The 7,469-nt window shown below is 39.1% G+C and overlaps 1 pseudogene; it reads left to right on the forward strand.

The window, feature by feature from the left end:
* Positions 1 to 303: 303 nt before the first annotated feature.
* The window catches only part of LOC107558387 (laminin subunit gamma-2-like), a 10,727-nt pseudogene continuing 3,561 nt past the window's right edge, over positions 304 to 7,469 (forward strand).

Raw genomic sequence — 7,469 nt, forward strand, 5'->3', positions numbered from 1 at the left:
TATATTTGTTTTCTTAAAAAATATATGAACATGAATTTAAATAATACTTTTTAAAAAATGGGTTTATCTAATTTGTATCTTTTGCCTGTTTCACGTTTCGTGTATCATTTTATTGATAACACTACTATGGATCTTATATCTATTACACACAGCCTCAAGCATTAATATCCTACTTTTAATATCAGATCCAAATAAGCTGAAGCATTGATGAACAATGGGTTTATTGTTCTGGTAGTTATAGGCTTTATGTGAAGAATGGCGTGTTATATTTCCTATCAGGCACATATGCTCTGTGAATCACTCATGAGTAAATGATCAGTTGAGACACGGAGCTTGACTTGTCCACGCTTGTCAGGTGGGACGTTTTTAAGTGCTCGCGCTGGGATCAGCTGGCAGAACCGTCAGGTGTCCGTCTCATCGCACCGAGGACTAACAGACCTCCAGCATCCTTCATATCGAGCAGACATTATAAAAGAGAGAACGTGGAATTAAATCTTGTTTCTTGGATGTGGAAAATGAAGATCAGTTGGATCTTTCTTTGCGCAGCTTGCATCTGGTGTCCAGTTCACGGAACAGTCCGATGTAAGTAAAGTTGTGCCTGCCTGCGAATTCATTGTTGACATTATGATAGTGTGTACAGCACTGAACTACGTACAGTAGTACTAATTTGCTTTGCAAGTGTTGCTAAATCTTGAGTGGTTTGTGAGCAAGGCTAGTTTTTTTTGTTTTTTAATAACTGATGGGCAGATTGCAGAATACATTCAGTCCAAGAAAGCTAGCCTACTTGTGAGCCTGTGAAAATGAGACTGCTATTACAATAAGTTTGTGTATTTAACGTTTCTTCATATTTTTCTCAGTTTTAAATTTAGCAGTGTAACATGGTATGGTATTGAGTGGCTAATCCATTTGGCATCCTATTTTAAAACAACACTAGTGACAGAAAGTGTCCCACTTTATCTGTATTTACTGTAGATTGGAATTACAATAAAGTGCAATGTAACAAAAACTACTGACAGAGTTATTGACTCATACATCATATAACAATCATAAAAATAGTCTAATGATAACCACAATACTCATCATAATGATCATATTGATCAGGGGAAAATCTGTTTGCCAGATACAATTAGCATGATTTAAATTGTAGCCTAATAATGATAAACCTGTATTATGAATGTCCTGGTCTAGGCTACTTCTAGGCAACGCCCCCGCTCCACCGCGCACCCCCAGCATTTTTTAGAGTGTAGCCTAAATATTTCAGCCTAGGCTGGTTGTTTAGTCTTAGCTTGTTTAAGCTGAAAATAGCTGGTTGGTCTTTTAGCAGGTCTCCCAGCTTGACCAGCTAAGACCAGCCTGTCCAGCTAAAAAGTGGCCAAAACCACTTTAAAACCAGCCTGGGAGACCAACCAAAGCAGCCAACCAGCTTAGGCTTGTTTTAGCTGTTTTTTCAGTAGAGAGTTGTTAAGCTTTACTATAGCAATAGACAGCTTAAATACACCATATTTCTCACTGTATAAAAGTTTTCACTCCCTCAATGAAAGTCTATGGGATTTTTGGTGGTTTTGATAGTCTGGTTTACGAAAACTGCAAGCCGGATCAGTTAGAAAAGTATAGCACACTGAGTCAGACCAGTCTGAAGGTCTGACCCGAGTTTGGTGTTCTTTAGTGTTCTAGTTTTGGTTCAGAAGAAGAAGCAGCTTAAATAGCAGATCAGTAAGTTGGCTTTCTCAAGCCAACTTAACAATAAAACTAATAATAAAAAATAAAAGAAAAACTTTCAAAACTGGAAACACAACATCACAGTCTGTGCGGGAAAAAAACAAATTGTCCTGGGGCCCTGTAAGGATGACTGTTGTTTAACAGCTGGATAGTTTTGTCTCTCATTGAGAGGCTGTTGTTGCTGCCTGCCTGTGTTGCTCACCTGTGAGGGACCCTGATGTTGCCTGGTTAGGAGGAATGGAATGTCTGTTCTGAGTGGATGAGGTTTGGTTCATGCTGACTTATATTACCTCATTATACCTTTTCGATAAATTACCTACAAGAGTGAGCTTGTCCTACCCACAAAGTCAGTCTATTATCTAACATCCATAATCGTCTGTGTGTTCAACACACTGTGGGCCTGGTTGAACATGGACTAGGTTGTTTTATTGCAGGTAATCCTACTTGATCTAATGTGTTTACACAGCTGAGGGCATTTCTTCTTCCCTTTGAAAAGCTGTCCACCTCTGGATGTCCGGAGTGTCTTTCAGATACTTGTTGATCCCCAGACATGTGTGGTTTTGTCATTGTATTCTGCGGTAGCTTATGGTTTGTGGGTTTGAGTAATTGTCCATATAATATCCTGGAGAGTGAGTGAGTATAGCTTAGGGTGGGGTGTAATTTTCTGCATTTGTGGAAATTGTTTGTTTTTATAGGTATAAGATGGTCTTTAGATGTTACTTTCCCATGCTCACAGCAATAACTTGACTGGCGCCAGTTAACTTTGACAATGCACAGCGATAATATCTTTTCAAAGACTAAAATGTCTACTTATTCAGCAGATTCCTTAACCACAGAACCTCTTTATGGGTGCCTGCTTTGAACAGAAAAGAAGTTTAGACCAAGTAACCCATCTTGGCATGTTGTCTTGCAGCCACCACTGCCTGTTCATGTCATGGGAAGGCACAATACTGCAGAGCAGATCATCTGGGACTCTACTGTATAAACTGCCAGGGAAACACCGAAGGGCGGCACTGTGAAAACTGTAAGGAAGGATACTACCACCAGAGGACAGGAGACAACTGTGTGCCCTGCAACTGCTACACGGCAGGTGAGCTGCTACTTTAAGATGAAGTGTGTTTTTTTCTTTACTAAAAGAGAGTTCTTCCAGAAACAAAATTGCATTGACTTTCCTTTCATGTTCCAAGTCATACAGGAAAAGATTTGTCATTTTTTGGGGTGAACAATCCTTTGCACATGATAATGTTAACTCTGCAATAAATGAATCCACTTCACCAGCTCTTCAACATTGATGCTATAGAGCTACCGCAAAAATGGGAGCTCAAAGACAACATTTTAAAGATGGCTGCGCACTTGTTTCTCTGACACATAAGGTCTATTTAGCACAGTGGGAGATTTTACAGACATTTTTACAAACTTGCCTTTGCTTTGTCTAAAAATGTCATAGTTCCATTATATTAGATGGAAAATATCATACCAAGCAGCATTTGCTAACAAATGATGCCAGAGCTTTTTTTCAGAGTTGACTTTTCTGAGACACTTTTAAATTAATTTTTAACCAGTTGATCCCAAGGTAATTTTTCGTGGTGTGAAGCCAGTTTCCCTCAAGTTCACACTGTTGTCTTAGCAGAATTACCATAATCATATTAACATATGAAGTCCAAGACTTTTGAGCTTCATTTTAAACAGTATATTTATTGTTTCATATTTAAAAATCTAGGAAATTGAATTTCATTGAAATATATTGATTGAAAGGTATGCTTATGCTAAATTTCTTTAAAACAAATGATACTTGTTTTGTTGTATAATGAAAATACAGTTATACAAATGTAATAGTTTCCAAATATTTTTGGGTCCACTCTATAAAGGCATTATCTGAGTAAAGATGTACAAAATGCATATACTTTGTTCTGTTCAGGTTCTCAAGGACCAGTATGCAACAATGAGGGACGGTGTACTTGTAAACAAGGAGTTTATGGAGACAAGTGTGACCGCTGTCATGATGGCTCTCCAGTCACTGCCAGTGGATGCGAGCCTTTGAGGTGAGAACAGTGAGCCTCTGACCGGCATCTAACTACAGTATCACTATGTAGAATTATTTGGTTCAATCAATGTTCTTCTTATGCAGGCTAAACTGCCGGTCACGTAACAGTGGCCGCCTCACGTATAATACAGAGGAGTGCCTGCCCTGCTTTTGCAATGGCCACTCAAGTGTGTGCTCCTCAGCTGAGGGATATTCCATTCACAACATCACTTCAACTTTTGAAAATGGTGAGCATGATGTGTAATCACTGATTTGAGTAAATCACATTCAGTTTTAGTTGCTGATTTAATTCAAATCGTTGTCTCGTCTCACAGGACCTGAGGGCTGGCGAGCCGCAACTGCTCAAGGCAGGAACCCTTCACAAGTGCAATTCAGGTGGTCTCCTACTCATAAAGACCTTGAGGTTATCTCTAAGGAGGTCCTTCCTGTTTATCTGTTTGCTCCAGGTATGTGGATTACATTTTTTATTACTTAATATCAGTGATGTATTGCCATTTCCTCGACTCCTGTGCTTCTGTGTTTAATGTAGCATCTTACCTGGGGAATCAGGCATTGAGCTACGGTCAGACGCTCAGCTTTTCTCTGCGTCTGGACAGAGGTGTCCGTCGTCCTTCCATCTCTGATGTTATCTTAGAAGGAGCAGGTCTTAAGGTGTCTGCTTCACTAGGAGACTTGAGAACTGTGGTGCACTGTGGCAAGAAAATCACCTACACGTTCAAGTGAGTCACATCATTTGTAATAACTAGATCTTTGCGTTTTCTGAAGAAATTTGAGTGGTGCTTACCTTGCCCTGGTTCCTGCCTCTGTTTAAGTCTATGAATTTTTAGGGATACATGATATATGGGTACCATATCAGTTATTGGCCAATTTTAGAGATATTTTGATTGTTCTATTTAAAGGTCTATGACTGAGGCTGATAATAATTATTCTAATGCATATTATACTTCATAGACTGGACGAACAGCCTGGCAGCAAATGGAAACCACAGCTCTCATCCACAGAATTTCAAACACTTCTGAGAAACCTTACAGCCATTAAAATCAGAGGAACATTTGGTGAAAATGGTGAATCTTTAATCTCTCCACTCCAATAATGTATCACTGAGCTGCATATATTGTGGAAAACATGTGCAAACATAACATAATACCGAATAAAAGAATTGTATATCTGCTTTCACAACAGGACGTGGTTATCTGGATGATGTCTCTCTGGTGTCAGCTAAACTGGGTCCCGGCACCCCTGCTGTCTGGGTAGAAAAGTGCAGATGCCCTGCTGGTTATGATGGACTGTTTTGTGAACGCTGTGCCACTGGATACCGGAGACGTTTCCCTGGCCAAGGCCCCCAAAGCCTCTGTGATCCCTGCTCCTGTCAGGGTGGAACTTGTGATCCAGAAACAGGTTTGTTTTTTCAGTGTTTAATGAATGTTCGTATTTCAGTTATGAAAAAGAAGTCTGAGCTGAGAAAGGTGGATTTGTTGTGTTTACAGGAGGCTGTTACTCAGCTGATGAGATACCAAATCTGCAGATGTGCCCTAAAGGTTATTATGTCAACCGCCAACAGTCCAACTCCTGCCAGAAGTGTCCTTGTCCTGAGGGTGAGGCTTGCTATGTTATTCCAGGAACCCAGGAGGTGATGTGTGCTCGCTGTCTCCAAGGGACTACAGGTGAGAATAAGGAAACATTGGCATAGATGTTCTTAAAGGGATAGTGCACCCAAAATTCTGTTATTATGTACATAAACTTGTTTCATTTCCTGGCTGTCCTTTTCAATATAATTCAATTCAATTCAAGTTTATTTGTATAGCGCTTTTCACGATACAAATCGTTGCAAAGCAACTTTACAGCAAATTAAGTTTCTACAATATTTAGTGGTAGCTTATCAGTGGTGACTGTCAGTTAATGTACATATGGCAGAAATGTACGGAAAAATCAATATAATAAAAGTAATCGGGTCTGTCAAGCTGTACAATGTCAAAAAACACTATAGAAGTAGAATTATAAAAATCATGCATTAGAACTTAAGCTGAAATTTAAATGTAGCTATAAAATAACTGTGTGAATCTTATTTTTTCTGTATGATTTTGCACTAAATTGTTGTGCTGTTTCATTATGGAGCTCTCACTCTCTCTTCCTTCAGCTTGCTCCCCTTTATCAGGGGTCGCCACAGCGGAGCGATCCGCACAACCGATTTTGTTTCATTATGGAGCTATTCCCCATATTTACTAATGACACATTTTTAAAGGCTCTCGTTGCGAAATCTGTGATGACGGTTTCTATGGAGACCCTCTGGGAGAGTACGGCCCTCCCAAACAGTGCCAGCCTTGCCAATGTTATGGCCACGTGAACCAGAATGCTGTCGGCAACTGTGACCGCCAAACAGGGGAGTGTCGGAAGTGCCTGAGTCACAGCACCGGCCCCAAGTGTGAGAACTGTGAAGATGGATACTACCACAGTTACCCCACAGAGCCATGTCAGGGTATGGAAAAATACTGTAACTGTCACAAGCCTGAATAAATGTTGCTTATAGTACTAGTGAAGTGAAATGCAAAATCCATAACAGTGAAAGTCACCTAAGATTTGCTTTTTTCTCCCTGTAGCTTGTAACTGCAACCGACAGGGTTCTGTGTCAACCTCATGCAATGATAAAGGACAGTGCAAGTGTAAGGAAGGTTACGATGGACTCAAGTGTGACGAATCAACATGTCCTTCCTGCTTTAACCCAGTCAAGAGCAAGGTAAGACATTGCAGAACTGAAAACAAAATAAAGAAAAATAAACAAATAAAATATATTAATATGATATGAGAAGTAATTTACATGAAATGTATATATGAAAAATCATTTAGAAGTTGGTCAATAAATTTGAGTTTGATGTAGTTTGAATGAAGTCTCTTATGCTCACCACCAAGTCTTCAATCATTGAATTATATGCAATACAGTAAAAACAGTAATGTTTTTAAATATTATTAAAATAACTTCTGTTAATATATTTTAAAATATAATATATATAAATATAAAATATATGTATGAAGTGTGTGATTTAACCATGAGAAAATAATGATCATTTAATATCATCATGTCAAAATAACTCTACGCTGTGTGAAAGAAAAATGAGTGAGTCCTGCTGGATTTGATGATTGTTTATTATCTGGAGAGTGATATAACGGTATGCTGCTTTGGCGCTGATCTTGAACACTGCCTGTGTGGGTGGAATTAAATGTGCTGTTTGCCTAGGGACCAGTATGCACAAAATCTCACTGCTGTTAACTCTAGTACATTTACCAAAAAGCCTGCTCACTCAAGGTTAAAAATGATTGGAAACATTAAATTATGTTTACTGTAGCGTTGGATCCAGTCGCTGCACACCTGTTAAAGTAGAGGTATATGAATAAACGGCGATAAATGGGGGTAAATAAATGACGAACATTGTGGGGTTTTTCTTTTCAGATAGAGCTTTACGCAAGACAGCTGCAAGACATGGAGAATTTATTTAAAGGAATTGGAGGTGATGATGCTCCAGTCAACGATGCTCAGATGGTACGAGCTATTAGGGCTGCAGAGGTCATGGTGCAAAGCCTGGAAATCAGAGCAAATGAACTCACAAGTATGAAAATCCTTTATTCGTCTTGTTTAATTTATTGTTTTTAGTTAGTTTATTGTCTGTTTTTAACACTGGCTTTTTATACCAAATAGATACTGAGAAACAGC

Source organism: Sinocyclocheilus grahami, unplaced genomic scaffold (genome assembly GCF_001515645.1).
Source record: "Sinocyclocheilus grahami isolate Dianchi unplaced genomic scaffold, SAMN03320097.WGS_v1.1 scaffold21.1, whole genome shotgun sequence".
NCBI classification, from domain to species: domain Eukaryota; kingdom Metazoa; phylum Chordata; class Actinopteri; order Cypriniformes; family Cyprinidae; genus Sinocyclocheilus; species Sinocyclocheilus grahami.